An 18,983-nucleotide genomic window follows, 5' to 3' on the forward strand; every position below is an offset into this window, starting at 1 on the left:
AATAACTTGCGTGTACTGCAGAAAGGTGAATGTTGCTCATCAAGGTACAGATGTTACACTTAACTTTATCCACGCTGAATGGGACTTTTTGAGGTCGGCACAACCGTATTACAAAATTTATAAAATAATTTTTCACCAACACTCATTTACTAATATTTATTGCTGCGACGTGTTATGGCAGCCAACTGGTTGATGCTTCCAAAAAAGATACACTCAACAGGTTAATACCTATCGCACAAGTGTTATATATATATATAATTTTAAATGTACAACGCATAATAGAATCGATTTAATTGAAGAATTACAAATCTTATTCGCGGCACAATACTTGGAAACGAGTTGCTAAGTAATGTGCTAGAAAGTAGTAACGGAAATTTCTTGAACAATTTCTCCAGTGCAGATTACTTGTTTCATGAATCTTAAAGAGTGTTAACCTAATAAAATCGAATGTAAATAGTGCTTCATCCCTCCTAATATAAATTAATACCGAATAACCATACAAGATAACTTGCACCACCAGATAAATATGCTTGCACAAGAAACTCGGTCTCTTTGTTCATATGCTACCTCAGGAAATGAAACAAATTACACCCTAGCAATTAAAAACATCTGTAATGTAAACAACTAAGTATTAAAATGTGAACTGATGGTAAGGCGTTAGCTCTTGTGCTCCATATGTCAGATAAGGACATATTCAGCGAAAGTATAACTACAGGTATCACTGATATTTTTAAACATGCAACATAGAGTGTGGTGCACAGAAAATATGTCAGTATCTTTACACATTGGCAAATTTCGATGCATGACGTCACTGGTACTCCCAGAACATAGATCTCACCACAGTCCAAAGGAATCCACGAGTAAAAATTACTCTACGCCTAAATGTAAAGCAGCTGGGGAAGACAGCATGATGCTAAGTTACGTCGTGACAGTAAATACTGGTAAATGAAATCGAATTAAGCAGAAAACGTATTTCATAAATAGCTGTGGAAACATCAGAAGAGATGGAGAGAAGGAAATGGAATTTCAACCTGTCTGGTACGTCTTTTAACAGAAAACCATCTGCACAATGTACATTATTGTGTCTTACATAATGTTTAGATAAGCACAAAGACGACGCTTCAAATCGATAAACGTGTGACACACATGAACCATGATTTATTTTCATAGAAATTCTTAAGAATTTATTTTATTTACTAGCGATTCATCAAGAACATTAACACATTTAATCACACTATTTACGCAAGGAATTAGTTGCCAGAGAGTAACTGATGAAATAATAACCAAATTCCTTTTAACAAATGGGAATTTTATTCACTTTAATAGCGCCTAAAAGCATTTTTAAAAGAAACAGATTTAAAATTAAAATCAGAAAACAACCTCTAAATATCAAAGTTAAAATTTATTCAGAGGCAGAAAGAAACAAGTGTTGACTGTATTAGCTTTCGGGCAGAGAACCTTGCCGCTCCCATTTTGACACGGCCGTGGTTAAGACCGCTCATAACAGCCTCTGAAAGACTCCACTGGTGCAAATCTGCAACACACCAGATAACTTTAAACTAAGAGTTTCAATAATTTACACAAGCACACAAACTATGCACCCCTAGTAGGAGGGATGGAAATGGTACGAAACACTAACAATTAAAATATTAAACTTGTCACCGAAGGTGCAACTTGATATTAACTTCTAAGAAAAGTCTTACGGTGAAAAGCCCATGAAATACAATCTTATTTAAAATTCTACAAGGTTGGCCAAACAACAGTTAAAATGCTCTACAGTACACAGATACCGCCTCTCAAGATCATAGGCAATAACATCAAAGTTTCCAAAGATTAAAACATATTTCAGGTATTAGACCGTTACACTCCAAGCAATAAATTCGTTAACACACCAAATTCGACAAACATGACAGAGGCAGCTACTAACGTGCTGTAGATTGATAGGGAGATTATCGAACAACCCGAACGGGAGCTTGCTTTAACCCGCCCCCTACTCCACAAGGGTAAAACGGACCACCCAATTTATAAACAACCACCTTCCCGCGGGTATGCAAACGGAGAAGGATGGTGCGACGATCCCAAATCAAAACGGCTGGTGACCTCACCAATAAAACAAGTAGAATTTAAGAAGAGAAAATCAAACAACATATCACCAATCAATTAACTTCTAATAAAGTGCGATTTCTCGAGAAGACCTACCGCAGCACCCCCTAAGTGCTCTCCCGAACCGTCCGCTGCCAGCCGCTTCAACGGACGCAGGAAGGCGCGCCGATCTTCCGTCTCACGGCGTCGCAGCTCGCACCGGCCAGACTGATGTCGTGGGTCGACTCCTGTTGCTATCGTGTCGACCGCAGAGTCACTACCCCTCGCTATACGCCGCGGCCCACTGGACTCACGTGGCGACCTCACATGCGCCGACGCTCAAGACGGACAATTGATCTAGTGTCTAAGTGCGCGACCGACCAACCTATCGATCCGACCGCCAATGACCATTGCCTGAGCAAACTCGAGCAAACTGGCGGCCTAACGCGCAGACTCAGATGCATGAACTAAGCCCCGACCGGGCGACCACTCGCTGAGTTCTCTTACTGGCGGAATGGAAAGACTCTCATTTTGCCGGCTTTAAAGGTTGATCCGAACGAGAGACACTAACTGCCTAATAAATGCGGATGAGAGACAGACCCAGACTGACCGAGTGGCGAGTTTTTTTTTTCTTTATTGTTATTTTAAACCTGTACAACAGGCAGGCTGTCAGCAGCATTCTACGCCGCTCTTCAGCCAAAGGATACACAAAGAGAAGAAACACGGATAAGACACATAAGTTACAGAACGGTGGGCAATAAAACAGTAGACACATAAAGACAAGCATGGAGCCGTTCACACTCGACGATAATCCACACTGCAAACTGTTGATACGACACACAAACACTGAATAAGACGATGGCACTGGTGAACGATGGAGTGTGACGGTGACACTGAACACTAAACATGACGGCACACACGAAACACTGATGGCGGTGATCTCCGGCACGCGAATGTCCACTTAGCGTGTGCGAGTCCGGGGACCTGCCAAGAGGGGAACCGGGGTGAGGTGGGGGAGAGGGGAGAAAAAGGATGCCAATGGCTGAGGAGACGGGGGCAGGAGGAGAGGGACAGGGGAGGGGAGGCCCAGGGGAGGAGGGGGGAGAAAGGGAGGAGGGAGGGAAAAGGGAGAGAAGGGAGGGAGGGTGCCCAGAGGAGCAAGCACAGTAGGAGGGCGGGAGGATCAAAGTTGGTAGGAGGGGTAGATGGAGGGGAGGAGGGCATCATCAGGGAGGGGAGCTGGCGGAAGCCACCTTGGGAGAGGGTAAGGAGGGTGGAGAGATGGAGACCGGGTGGGACGAGCGAATACAGGCGCGGCAGCGGGCAGGGGTGGGAGAGGATCGGGGAGACGAGCGGGTGAGGAGGATCGAGTTTGCGGGAGGTGTACAGGATCCATATCCTTTCAAGGAAAAGGAGGAGGTGGGGGAAGGCGATGAGATCGTACAGGATCCACGTGAGGGAGGGAAGACGGATGCGATAGGCGAGGTGGAGAGCATAACGTTCAAGGATTTGGAGGGATTTATAAAAGGTAGGGGGGGCGGAGATCCAAGCCGGATGGGCATAACAAAGAATAGGACGGATGAGGGATCTCTAGGTGTGGAGGATAGTGGAGGGGTCCAGACCCCACATACGGCCGGAGAGGAGCTTGAGGAGACCGAGTCGGGAGTGTGCCTTGGCTTGGATTGTCCGGAGGTGGGGAGTCCAGGAGAGGCGGCGGTCGAGGGTGACGCCAAGGTACTTAAGGGTGGGAGTGAGGGCGATAGGACGGCCATAGATGGTTATATAGAAATCAAGGAGGTGGAAGGAAGGGGTGGTTTCGCCTACAATGATCACCTGGGTTTTGGAGGGATTGACCTTGAGCAACCACTGGTTGCACCAAGCGGTGAACCGGTCAAGATGGGATTGGAGAAGGTGTTGAGAGCGCTGTAGGGTGGGGGCAAGGGCAAGGAAGGCGGTGTCATCGGCAAACTGGAGAAGGTGGACGGGGGCTGACGGCGGCGGCATGTCCGCCGTGTACAAAAGGTACAGAAGGGGGGAGAGGACGGAGCCTTGGGGCACACCGGCAGAGGGGTAAAAGGTGTAGGAATCTGTGTTATGGATGGTGACATAGGAAGGACGGCCGAGTGGCGAGCTCATAGCGCCCCTTAAATGCACGTGAACGGGCTACCTTTCCTCTTTCCCACCAGAGGGAGACACCAAAGCTGCAATTGCCACGGCGGCGCCACCGCCAGAAACGGAGGGTGACTGCTTCACACTACGCGCTGCGGCGCGCTCTTCAAAACACCAATTTCTACAATGGCTCAACACAATTTCCCTTTCCTCAGTTAAATCAAGTATCACTTCCAGAGATCTTTATTACAAATGTAGAACCAATATCATTAATAAATGCTTTTAGACGTAAAATTCTTCCATATGATATAAAAATGAAATTCGTTCCCTTGTACGTAACATCTACCTTATCAGTCTGTATATGTCCTTTAGGGATACTCAGTTTCGTAATGAAATTTGCGCAGGATATTCAAAATTCCCTTAAAGTTTATAGAGTTGTTATCCACCTTCCTTACATCAGAATGAACCGTAAATGACTAGTGATCACTGGTACATTTGTTTTAAGGGCGACACTTCTGTGAAGTATTACGGGGCGCAATAAGCAGAACGCGACTGTTTATATTTCATTCAATCGGTTAACGTGGCATCGCTGTTAACAGCCTGTGTCCGGTACAGCAGTTTTCAGTTGTGTAGCTAGCAAACTTGACGTTAATTCGTCTACGTAAACTCATTAGCTCTGCACTTGTTTTCTCAAGTAGTGCAGCGGAAATCTGAAGAAAACAGCTAACTTAATTACCGAGCGGCAGATTTATTCATGGCCGAGAAGCTTTTGTTTGTGTTTCGGAGAACAGGCTTTTGTGCGGCATCCAGCGTATTAAACTAGGCGTTTGAGCTCGGTCAGCCAGAGCTGTCTTATTGAGGCCTGAAACTCTCTATAAATTGTGAGCGAGAAAAATAAATATTTTTTAAGAAAATGGCTCTGAGCACTATGGGGCCCAACTGCTGAGGTCATTAGTCCCCTAAAACTTAGAACTAGTTAAACCCAGCTAACCTAAGGACATCACAAACATCCATGCCCGAGGCAGGATTCGAACCTGCGACCGTAGCGGTCCTGCGGTTCCAGACTGTAGCGCCTTTAACAGCACGGCCACTTTGGCCGGCTATATTTTTAAGTATTAAAACGTCTGAATCCGACACTGACGTGTGAACACAGTTAATTCTCTTCTATTGCTCGTAGTTCTCTGTAACCATTCAAGCTAATGAGATCAGACAGTGATGAGTGATTATGAAGTAGGTGAATTCTAGAGGTAAGAGAAATGAAGCGTCGCTTTTCAAAGCAGTAAAGTGTGATATGAACTAATTAGCAAGAAAAAGGTGTGCAAATTTCCAAAATTAAACTTAATTTTTGGATCATGCCAGATGTTTATCGTAGATTGATGGAACGACGAACAGTTCCAAACGTCTGGAAGGAGGCGCTGTACATTGTCTTCGAGTTTCCGGACAGGGGCACACGACTGTAAGCCTATGCTACTGATTTCCTGTGCAATTATACATCGCATTTTGTGCTCGTATATTACGATCTCTTATGAGCAAGGGAATTTGTTCTATAGCAAATGGTTCAAATGGCTCTGAGCACTATGGGACTTAACTTCTGAGATCATCAGTCCGCTATACTTAGAACTACTTAAACCTAACTAATCTAAGGACATCACACACATCCATGCCCGAGGCATGGATGCATGTTTGTTAGCCGAAATATCGTGCCAAGATGTTAACGTGATCCGGGTGCAAGCCCGAAATATGATGGACCAAATGTGATGAGGTTTTCACCCTAAGAAACAGTGTTTTTTTCTGCTATTTTTAGTTATTTATTATTAATTATCTGATCTGTCATAAATACAGCAGTTCGTGACTGCTTATTCATTGATAACAATAAGAATTTGTCATTTAGCCACTTCGTACATTTATTATACAGCAGTAGTTAAATACATGCAGTCCGCGATACACCTTTTTGTAAATTGGTTTGATCAACACCTCTTTCTATCCACTATTTCGCTCTCATGTCTTGGGCAGAAACCGATGCATTATGGCCTTTACCACATAAAAAAAATTACAGAGCCTTCCTCCATTTCCACTCACAGATGGAGAGCAGGAAGAAGCGTTATTTGCTATTTATGTTTGTGTGAGTTGTTGATAATCTCACTTTATTTACACATACTGTACGAGCGTCAGATGTAGAAGCTCAAAGGATATTCCTAGATTCAGCCATGAAAACCGGTTGCTGCATTTTTCTATGTAATCTTTCTGCGCTTCTATGTCAGTTGAGTTTCCTTTACCTTCTTTGGTATAACGCATTTCATCAACCGGGGAGGGGTACCACTCACTAGAAACATGTTCCGAACTGTAGTTCATTACTAGCTGTACAAATGTTTCGTAAGCTGTCAATTCTGCAGGACTCTGCAGTTTCCTATGTGTTAACAATCATGTTATTTTCTTTATCCTTAACTCTGTGGATCTCTCACTTCATATTCTTATGAATTGTTCCTTCCAGGTCTTTATAACCCATAACTGTCGTAGATGTAATTTCTTAATTGTCTGGTCAGAAGACGCTGCATTTGAATGTTTCTTGAATTGCACCGTATAATCCACCACACTTTAAGAGACCAAATAGCAGTATACTTGCGACCTACTTCACCACAATTGATATATATTGTAACAGATTCCGTCAGATATTCGGAGAATTACTGGTAAACTTATTGGTCTAATTTGAATGTGACTGAATTACATGCCAGAATGACACCTTCAAAAAAGATCCCGGAAACATTTCCAATAATAAAAGTGGATTACAACACAGTCTTGACTGTAAGACCATTTATATAGATGGAACCGGTTTCAGTTAGTGTTTGACCATCCTCAGACCCTTATACCAACATGGTAGGCGGTGCCAGTGAATGGAGCGAGTGTTATGACTCCAAGAACATCAACGTGGAGTCACAATATCCACTCCATTCACCGCCATGGCCTACCTTCTTGGGATGAGGGTCTGAGGATTATGAAACACTGACCGAAACCATTTGGTACAGAAATAAATGTTTTCATGATAGAGCCTGTTTTGTATTCCATTTTTAAAGTACTTTTAGGCAGACCACTATTTATCCACGAGAAATGTTCTACAAATTACTAATGTCAACAATGTTATTGCGGATTCGTTAAAATGTATACGTGTCAAGCTGCCGACCGAATATCACACGCTTTCCAAATATACGAAAATGTATGGCACGAACTGCAGGACACATTCCTCACAGGTAGATGAAGAAATTATTTTATGTTAACACGGGTATGGAAATGCTTTGCTTCCATGTTAAAACTCATTCTCTCCAGGTCACTGATGACTGGAAAAGCCACACGGAAAGAACGCACTAAGATGCCACATGTAACTCTCTCTCACAGGAGATGGTCAGTATGCCCTCCATGGGCATTGATACACGCGTCAACCCGCCGTCGTAACGAATCTCAGATGCGCTGAGGTATCCCTGGAGTATTGCGTATGGTTTCGCAGCCTTCCATAATACCAGCACGGAGACTGGATCTTGTACTGCGGTTCCATAGACTTGAACTTTCAAAATGCCCCCACAAATAAGAGTCCAGTGTGTTTGGGTCCGGAGAGGGTCTATCCATCTGTCACTGACTCTATTGTATAGAACTCGACGGACACTAACATTAAAATGAGAAGATGCTCCACCATGCATGAAGTACATGTTTTGTCGAACAGCTAAAGACACATCTGGTAACAGATCAGGTCGATCATTCTCTACGAAATTGTGATAACTTGGTCCGTTGAACCTAGGTGCTAGAAAATGATGCCCTACAAAACAGTCACCAACAATGCCACCCCAAAAATTGAAAGAAAATCTTTGTTGATGACTTGCTTCAACAGCTGCGTGAGGATGGACGTCTTCCCATATATACCGACTGCCGTAAATTTAAAATCTGATCTCTTTGAAACTATGTCTCATCTGTAAACACCAAAGTTGTACTAAATGAGCTGTAACATGGAAGCAAAGCGTTTCCTGAACCATGTTCATGTGACATAAGTTATTCGTCTACGTGTGAGGAATGTGTCCCGGAGATTGTGTGGTACATGTTAGTTATACCCTGAATACTGTTGCCAGCACCTGATGCTATACGCAGTTACGGATTGTACAATTCAGCTTTTCTCAACGAATATTTTAAGTCTCTTTTCTCAGTTTCACGTGAACAGCTCTGATTTGACAATGTTTGCTAGGATCTGCGTAGACAGGAACATTTTCAATTATTTATTTGAAGGTGAGCTCTCCTAACATTTTCAATTGTGTAACAGGGGTTTACTGTTCATTATTTCTGGAGCTTCGATACAGTAGATACAGTTTCTCAACGCTAACCACATGTAATGACTTGTAGAATAAATCTCTCTGAATTCCACTAGCTCCGTACGACATTTTCCATAGGTCGTAAACTTTTTAAAAATAAGATAGCGATGCACCTACAGTAGCAAAATGTGGCTTGAAGAGAACCTGTTGTAGTATAACTTTGCATTACTCTGCATTATTTCGAGTATTTGCCCTAAGTTACCATTTTGTCAGGGTATAGCTAGATGTCACTGCAGTTCTATACGGTTCATTTCTCGCTGTAGACACATTCGTCGTTTGCTAAAAGCTGATGTTCGGAGCTGACACTAGTCTTTACTGAGTACTGATAACTAGGTGCTAGGGAACAATAACCACCTAGGAATTAAACTGTAATCACCATCCTCTGTTTTGTACTTAAAGCAGCACTGAAAATGTTTTACATGAAAACAAGAGAAGTGAAATATAATAATGCATAAATTGTCTCGTTATATCTCACGCTATTACAGACTTTTCGAGACTTCTATATGTATAATAAATACATACACCACGATATGAGGTGCACTAGTTCGTCATGTGTACTCAGATATCACTACACTTTATGGGTATGTAGCTGTCGTCTCTGAGCCTAGATCTTCAACGTGTGTGCATCTTCGTGTCGTCTGTACGTGAGCAATTACTGTGATTAGGCAAAAATTTCAATCAGTTTGTACGTGAGTAAATATTGTTGTCTTATTTATTTTTACAAACCTTATGCAGCTGAGTATAACAGCATGTAGAAGAGGGACCTTCCACATCAGCAAAATACTCCAATACCTTATTTGATGTCTACCACGCAGCTAGACAAATCCTTTCCTACACATAAGCCAATGTCGGTGTCTCTAATGTTTCCATTCTTACAAATGATAACAGAAAATCATGAATAATTTATCAAATTATAGTAGAGAAAGTGCATTTGCTGTTTATATCCTACAAGAAACTGACAAGTATTTACTGTACCATCCACGAAATTATTTATATTATAGCTTCTACATGTGCGTCTTTCTTGAAAATAAGTTACAAGTAGTACCCAGAAGAGTAGATATCGCTTTTAAATCGCTATATTTAGTGTCCTGTTGAGAGAAATACTTGTCACATTTAAAATACATGTTTCTGTTGCAGTGACAGGGAGTGTCAAGTCCCCCCAGACGAGGTCGCTATCGGGCTCGACTCAGTGGTACGCTGCTTCAGATCCTGATGGTGGAAAGTTTTCGCTGCCTGTATATCGTCAGAAGGGGAGGAGGGAGGCGTAAAGTTGATGGCTAGTGTTTGCCCCAATGTCCTGGATAGTATTACAAACGTCTGCACTGCGTCTCACGAACAGAGGGCACGTGACTACTGATGGTGATCTGTTCGTCGGATGGAGACGTCAAGTTCGGCGGGGCCCGTGGTGCAGTATGAGAGGAGTAGGCTCCGTGCCATCACTGGCTTTCATCCATAACAATCCAAGCCAAAGACTAGGCTGTCCAAGCAATCATCACAGTCATCCATATATGCACCCTTAACCATAGCAGGTCGAAAGAAGGCAATGGAAAAACAGCTCCACTAGCACCTGGCCATGACTGGGGATGCACGACTCCTGTACCTGCCCTCATACACTTTCCCCGAGTGTGGGCCTACGCTGAGTTCAAATTAATTCCATATGAATTATGAAGTTGTCAAAATTCGCTGCTATTATAGTTCTTAAAACTATTCAGAATTCCAAATTTTTTAATAAATGCTTTTGGTATAAAATATCCATCCACCAAGTACAAAAAACTTCTTTACTATGATCTGTGTGTCCAGAGTCTCCTCCCAAATCCCTGGATCGATTTCAAGCAAAGTTGGCACAGAAACAGTAGACCCAATGAATATGAGCACTGTTGAGTTTATAACCTCCTATCCAATAGGAGCAGGGATACTGGCAAATACATGTCTTTCCAGCCCCTGGCATAAAGTCTTCCCTGCATGACAGACATGTTGTGTGAGAACAGTATAACCCTTCCAAATAAACCTTCCTTGCAGAGCGGGCTGTTTGTCAGAAGCAACAAACATTTTCCTGGCCCCAACCTGGAGGCAGCCCTGAATGACAGTAGTGTTGGACTAGTATCAACCTGCTTCATAGACCTACTTTGCGTGGCAGCCTGTGTATCGGGGCAAATAAATGATGTTCAGGTCTCTGATGTGTAGCCTATCCTCTATGACAGGTGTGTTGTGGGAGTAGTATAGGCCTGTATTATTGATATGTATTGCCAATGAGCACAGCTGGTGATGGGCTGAGATGGAGAGAGGAGGGGAGGAACTGAGTGACGGGAGGAGAAAATCAACAGAGATAAATGGTTCAAATGGCTCTGAGCACTATGGGACTTAACTTCTGAAGTCATCAGTCGCCTAGAACTTAGAACTACTTAAACCTAACTAACCTAAGGACATCACACACATCCATGCCAGAGGCAGGATTCGAACCTGCGACCGTAGCAGTCGCGCGGTTCCAGACTGTAGCACCTAGAAAGGCTCGGCCTCTCTGGCTGGCACAACATAGACAGGGGAGGAGGGGAACATGTCTGAGCCAGGTGGCAGGTGTAATGTGGTGATGGGGAAAGAGACTGGGAGGAGGAGATGAAGAGACAGAGAGATTGTAAAGGAAAAAGGCAGAGAGTGAGATATGAGAGCAAGAGGTGGACAGAAAGAGGGGCGAAGAGGTGTATATGGTGGTGGGGGGGGGGGCTGCGGGGTGGGGGTGGGGGGGGGGGGGTATAAGGCATCTTCACTAAACGTATTGACCACACATGTGGTTGAAGTCGCAGGGAAAAAGATAGTTAACCAACAATAGTATCCTGACCTGCACAACAAGCGATCTTTGTCCTATTCCTATTTCTGTGAGATCTGTGCTTATAGACAAACTAAATTTTATAAAGACTGAGCCGTGTGTTGGCTCTCAACATATATCGCGCTGTAAATATTGTTCTGAGTCCTTCCATTCCATCGTTATTTGATTCTTTCATATTTATCGTTATGCTGCGTACGATTCTGTTGAGATTTCCCTCTGGCGGCGTGTCTGGTCTTATCGATCTTCGAGTCATTGTTTCCTGTTAGCCTTATCTAAGGGAATAAGATTTTTGTGGGGATGGCGGTTGGTTGCCTAGCGGTGACGAGTCGGTCGGTCGGTCGGGTTTAAAATTGGGACTTAGACAATGTCGTATGAGAAGACCGCGGCGTGGTGTGGCGGTGGAGAGTTGGCTGTTGTTCCGAGAAGTCGCGTGGTTTATCCTGGCGGTGCGAGACGATTGGAACGAGTTGACGGGAGAAGGGTGTAAGATCTTGCTGTGAGCACCCGGGGGCCGCTGCTGTTGTTCCGAGTCACTACTTGGTGGGAGCGGCAAAGGATGTCTTTAAATTTTTCGTCTGGAGGCGGGAATGATGGATTAGTAACTCGCCTAACCTGAGGAGTGGTATTTCGCCGCCGTGGGTGCAGAGAAGTCGAGGGCTCCAGTGACAGAGCGTGTGGCTGCGTGACTGTGCCCAGTTGGGTGCGCTGGCGATGTGTACACGGTCGGGTGTGAGGAACCTTTGCATCGGAGTTCACCCGCTGTTTCTCTAATAAACTGCAAGTTAAGTTGGTTAAATGTTTCGATGTTAAATGAAGAATTTTGGTTTGTGCAAACAGCGTCTTTTCTGCCTTGTGGCCTCCTGCGTTCGGGTTTCCTGTCCCTGACGCCGGTGTATTTATAGACAGTGATCTTTTGACTTCTTATTACGGGCAGTTCAATAAGTAATGCAACACATTTTTTTTCTGAAACAGGGGTTGTTTTATTCAGCATTGAAATACACCAGGTTATTCCCCAATCTTTTAGCTACACAACACTATTTTTCAACGTAATCTCCATTCAATGCTACGGCCTTACGCCACCTTGAAATGAGGGCCTGTATGCCTGCACGGTACCATTCCACTGGTCGATGTCGGAGCCAACGTCGTACTTCATCAATAACTTCTTCATCATCCGCGTAGTGCCTCCCACGGATTGCGTCCTTCATTGGGCCAAACATATGGAAATCGACGGTGCGAGATCGGGGCTGTAGGGTGCATGAGGAAGAACAGTCCACTGAAGACTTGTGTGAGGTCTTGCGTTGTCATGAAGAAGGAGAAGTTCGTTCAGATTTTTGTGCCTACGAACACGCTGTAGTCGTTTCTTCAATTTCTGAAGAGTAGCACAATACACTTCAGAGTTGATCGTTTGACCATGGGGAAGGACATCGAACAGAATAACCCCTTCAGCGTCCCAGAAGACTGTAACCATGACTTTAGCGGCTGAGGGTATGGCTTTAAACTTTTTCTTGGTAGGGGAGTGGGTGTGGCGCCACTCCATTGATTGCCGTTTTGTTTCAGGTTCGAAGTGATGAACCCATGTTTCATCGCCTGTAACAATCTTTGACAAGAAATTGTCACCCTCAGCCACATGACGAGCAAGCAATTCCGCACAGATTGTTCTCCTTTGCTCTTTATGGTGTTCGGTTAGACAACGAGGAACCCAGCGGGAACAAACCTTTGAATATCCCAACTGGTGAACAATTGTGACAGCACTACCAACAGAGATGTCAAGTTGAGCTCTGAGTTTTTTGATGGTGATCCGTCGATCATCTCGAACGAGTGTGTTCGCACGCTCCGCCATTGCAGGAGTCACAGCTGTGCATGGCCGGCCCGCACGCGGGAGATCAGACAGTCTTGCTTGACCTTGCGGCGATGATGACACACGCTTTGCCCAACGACTCACCGTGCTTTTGTCCACTGCCAGATCACCGTAGACATTCTGCAAGCGCCTATGAATATCTGAGATGCCCTGGTTTTCCGCCAAAAGAAACTCGATCACTGCCCGTTGTTTGCAACGCACATCCGTTACAGACGCCATTTTAACAGCTCCGTACAGCGCTGCCACCTGTCGGAAGTCAATGAAACTATACGAGACGAAGCGGGAATGTTTGAAAATATTCCACAAGAAATTTCGGGTTTTTTCAACCAAAATTGGCCGAGAAAAAAAATGTGTTGCATTACTTATTGAACTGCCCTCGTAGTACTGCCTGGGAGGAAGTGTATTTTTGGGCAGGGATTATGGTTCCTGAATTGATTCCTCCTCCTCCCCTGGCCTCGTGCGAGGTCGATGTGATTGCTGAATGTGAGGCGTTGTGGGTCTGTTAGTCCGCTTCTAGCCTGAGCATCCTTCGGGAAACAGTGGTGGCCGCCCTTACACCCGGTCGGATAATTATTTCCATCACAGGACATTTTGATGGCAGGACATGGTATTAAAGTTGTTAGTTATTGTAAAATGTTAAATGGTTGTATTTTACTCTGATTGTTTTTGGCCACTGTTTAAAAAGGTTAAGTTTGCCTGTCATTGGTGGGTCTTTAAAATTACGTGGCTTTAAAATTGTTAGTTATTGTAAAAGGTGAATGACTGTCTTTACTTTGATTGTTTTAATCTACTTGGCATCCTTCGAAAATGCTAGTTCTGCCTCCTCGTTAGCGAGCCCTTGTAATTTAGTACCTTGTTGTGCCAAAATTTAAAAGAAGTTGGCTCCCTACATATTCGGTAGCAAAATTGTGTGCAAATTGGTGGTTGTTTTGGTTTCATTACTTAGAAAGTTTTAATTTTGTTATTAAATGCTTTGTCAAAGTCTGTTTTATACAAAATGGCTTGGCTATTAACGGTAAAGCAAAGTTTTTAATTTCATTACTTTAAAAATTTTGATTTGTTATCACATGTGTTATCAAAGTCGGTTTTAAGTAAAATGGGTTGGCCGTTAACTGTAAAGTAAATTGTTTTGAATAGGCGCCCATTCCTACTAGCTTGTTTGGATCTGTTCCTGGTCAAGTGATAAAGAAATGACTTTTAATGGTTGAAGTAATCAATAAAGAAATTGTAACTTGCAACTCGACAGCAACCAACAAATTTTTGCCCCGTTTCCCAACTGGGAGTTTTCCTTGATTAATCGTAAAACCCGTCTCAAAGACTTTAAGCGATCTGCAGTTTTAGAGAAGCCAACAAATTCACCCTGCGTATCACGTAATAGAAAGACTTTTACATTACCACACTTACTGCAAAACACAACTAATATACATTTCACTGGAGTAGTCCTAGACGTTTGGGGGGAGTCTGACTTGTGATACAATAAGAAATCGAGCGTTGTGATCCCATGTGCTGTGTTTACTGTGCAGATGTTGGAACTGGTGGTCCAGTGGTAAAGTACATGCCAGGAAACCAAAAGTTCGTGATATCGAATCCCGCTTGGACTGCAGAAAGTTTCTGTCTGCATTTAATGTAACCTATAATTGTGAGTGATGTGAGGAGTCGACAAGGACGACATGTGGTTCGGATGCCTGGGTGAATTTCGGCTATGGCTTTCCCCAGTTAGATAACTGGGATAGATTAGAGACACGCAAGTCGCCGAAATGGCGTTCAATTGAAAGAATAGCACGCGGCTATTGGAGGACATGAAATTATCATTCTGCAGGTTGTACCGTCTTCTGAAATCACAGGCGCTTCACGCTGGAGAGGTCTCACTGTGAGCCACATTTTCCCACCTCTGCCTTACAGCGGGAAGACAGTGGGGGTAAATGGTTGTTCTCCATCCCCATTTGGCGACCGAAGTGCTTAGCGCTGTTGGGGGCTGGGGAGGGGAACACTCTGGAGTCTCCGACAGGTGGTGGCGGAGTGTGTGTGTGTTTGCGTGCCGGCAGGTCGATAGAAACTCTGCAGGCTTCCTGCTTCTCTTCTCCTTCTTCTGCCAGCTTCGAGGCTGCTGTTGGAGGGGACCGCGGAGAGAAGCCATACTCCAGCATTCAACACCGCACCCGAACATCCACCCCAAAAGCTGTACTGCATTACAGAGAGAAGGCCACAAGCGAAAAAAAGGCTAAGTCAACTTTCTTTGTGAAAGGCATTTTATTGTCTATTCGTGTAACTTAATTACACTACATTATATTACACCAATTAATTAGAGAAGAAAAAGGCTAGTCACAGTAATATTTAATATCTCGTTGATTAAATACAGTTCGCAAGTTAACAACATACTGGGTAAGAAAATATTGTACTGCATGGTATTAGCAGTGGGGTGCATTTTAAAGGTTAGTCAATCTCCACTTCGACAAATTGTCAACTGTTTTGTTCTCCATTTCTGTCCTAACCTTAAACATATGCTCAGCTTAGTTACGTTCCTTATTCGTCGTGTATCACCAGCTATAAAATGGACAATGGATGATTTCCATACTGACAACAAATCGATCGCAAAAAGCAAGAAATGGATGAAACACTACAAAAAGAAAACCTGCTGCATTCTCAAAGTGCATAGAAGGGTGTGTATCATATCCAGAAAAAGGTACACCTGCAAAATTTGTATCTCAATTTAAATTTTACTAGCCCCTACATAGATTTCCATTATTGTTTCCAGATATCCTGCCAGCATCTCGAGAGAAGTTCGTGGACATGCAGGAATTCCTCCCAACTGCAAGACCACTGCCACGTAAGCGATGTATTATTACTTTCTAAACATTTCATAATGTTAAGTGTTTTGTAACTAGCTAGAAAATGAATTACTTTCATGTTTCTAACATGTATAAATCTTCAGAATGAACTCAGTGTAAATTTGTTGCTATAGTTTAGTACTACCGTCTTTCTTGCTTTGCAGGTTCATCTCATACTAGTTCCCATTCTGTTTTATTTACTATCAAGAAATTCGTAAGACAAATAAAAGAATGTGTACAGCTACTCCAATCACCGTGTCCATCTGAAAATAAAAGAGGATTTCTGGAACACAGTATTGGTGTATGAATCAATGTGATTCATTTCTTGGAACTGTTCTCCTATAAAATTCACAGGGACTCTCCACTTTTTACCCCTGTGACCTTCTGTTCCCACCTAGGGACGGAAACAACTGCCAGTAGCAGGTTATAGAACGGCATCGTAGAGTGAATGAATGAACCACTAAAGTGTGTCCAGCTGTATTCTGCGCGACATGGAACGTTGGAAATGACGTGAAAAGGAAAAGCGCCGAGTAAAATACCGACTTGTGTGAGGAACGGGGTATAGCACATTTGTTAAAAACCTTCAGAAACTGATGTAATGAATTTACCTTTCGTCGCAATAACTCGGGCTGTAATGTCCTGTCTCCTGTCCTGTCTATTACTTGCACTTGAGCAACCGATGGTCTGCGGCTAAGTATTTGTTCAGAAGAACAGTTTCCTGGGAAACCATCGATAGGGATGTTTTTAAATTCATTATTGGTAACCAATGAATCTGTATTTTGTTACAGTTAATTCACATCACACCACTAACACTAAACTCCTAGTTCATGCGATCGACGGCACCCCAGAAATAGGTTAAAGCAACTGCCTGCTCATGGAAACTACTTCTACATCTACCTTTATCTCTGTACACCAAGAATCACGTTCTGTTATGTGGAGGAGCATATTTGGTACAACACTGTCATTTTTTGTGCTTTTCAACTCCTTTCGAGAATGATGCGGTTGCAGTAGTTGCAGCAGACAGATAGCCTTCGCATGAACTCGAATTTCCCTGGTTTTGTCGTCAGTATCATCTCGGGAGATATTTGTTCTTGAAGCATTTATATAGTTTCTTGTAAAGAAAGCCACTGGAGTTACATGAGTACCTCCGCTCAGTAAACGAACCAGTGACGAAAGAATTAACCTTCTTTGCATCCACTGGTGTGACTGATTTACCCAAAAATTGTACGAATTACGATTACCAGTAATTTCAAGTTTCGATTTCATTATTCATTTGTGAACATGTACTTGACTACTAGCTTGCTAATAAAGTAGATCAAAGTTTACATGAGTAAGTGTAGTATCTTTACAGCTAATTACGAAAATACGTTAGCAACTTTTGCACTCAATAAGAGTGATCTTAATTACAATATTGTTACTGAAATATCATATTTTGGCAAACTAAACTGTGCGATTCAATAACGTTATCGTTGTATCCGAAGGTCCACATTTAGAACACTCTTCCTTAGCTCCGCATTTGCTCAGGAATGTAAATCTCTAATTTTAATTTGCAAAAAGTGAGGAAACAACAATAGCTGAACGTAGTTCCAATTATTTCAGAGTGATATAAGAAACAAATTGGAAGTCATTTTTAGTCAGATTCCGGAAGGTTGTGAATGGTACAAGATCTATGTCTACCAAAGCGAGGAAATGTACCGCAGACGAGTTAGCGAAAGTTAGAAGTTGGAAGATGTCCCGCAAGTATGTTTCTTCCATCCAAGGACAAATCTATGACAACATGGGTTCATTACTACCACTACCCAACGAAGACCATAAATCTCTGGAAGTATATTTTATCGCAAATGAAGAAACAGATATTGAGCAACGATGTACAAGTATCAGTGGATTGAGACGAGAAGTAGTCCAAGGTGTACAAAGGATGTTACACGAATACAATCAAGTGTTCAAAGCAGCACCAGACCGAATGATTTCTGGTGACTATAAGGCCGACAAAACACCACATGGAGAACAAGAACGTCCATTTAGTGCACTTGGGATAGACGAAGCCGCTATCGTAGTTGTGGAGAATGACATAACTGTACAATGAAGAAGAGAAAGACTACAATGCAGTGCACAGACTCACCGTTCATAGTTAGAATACGTTTTCAATAAAAAAAAATTACCTCTTATACCTCAAATTTTATCGTTTTATTCCAACGACCACACAATCTCTTATGAACTCCCTGAGAGAAGCCGAGTACCTTAGCTACCGAAGTATGAAGTTTGAAGTTTCAAAACGCGTTGCATAACACCAACACACTGCACAGCCATTTTGTTTTATAGAGAAAAGAAGTTTGTGGCATAAACTGACTAGGAAAAGGTAGACATATCCTGGGACATCAAACGATCACCAATTTAGTACTGGGAAAAAGCGTCGGGGGTAAAAATCGTAGAAGGAGACCAAGAGATACTTACAATAAGCAGATCAGAGGGATGTAGGTTGCAGTAGGTACTCGGAGATGGTGGAGCTTGAATAGAATAGAGCAGTATGGAGAGCTACATCAAACCAGTCTTCGGACTGAAGACCGCAACATGAACAACAATCTGTTATTCTATGCTACGGTTTTATGTTACACTTTCTCTTCTCTTTCGAAAGACTCAGACGACGGGTCTCAGAACGTTCTCTCAGATAGTTGGCTACCTCTTGACGCAGCTCTTCTGACCCACCCTCCACTATCAAACTATCCATGCCGTGATTCTTTAGGACGTGGCCATTTAATTAGGTTGTGCATTAAATATCTTTTCTCTCCGACCAGATTTGGTAGCTCTTAATTAGTTATCCGACCTACACTTCTAGTATTCAGTATTAGTCTGTAACATAAGAAGCATTATGAAATAGGATGGTACGATTATCGTAAATGGTTGTGGATAGTCATGGACAGAAATTACAATTC

The sequence above is a fragment of the Schistocerca serialis genome, chromosome 4 (assembly GCF_023864345.2).
Source record: "Schistocerca serialis cubense isolate TAMUIC-IGC-003099 chromosome 4, iqSchSeri2.2, whole genome shotgun sequence".
Taxonomy (NCBI): Eukaryota; Metazoa; Arthropoda; class Insecta; order Orthoptera; family Acrididae; genus Schistocerca; species Schistocerca serialis.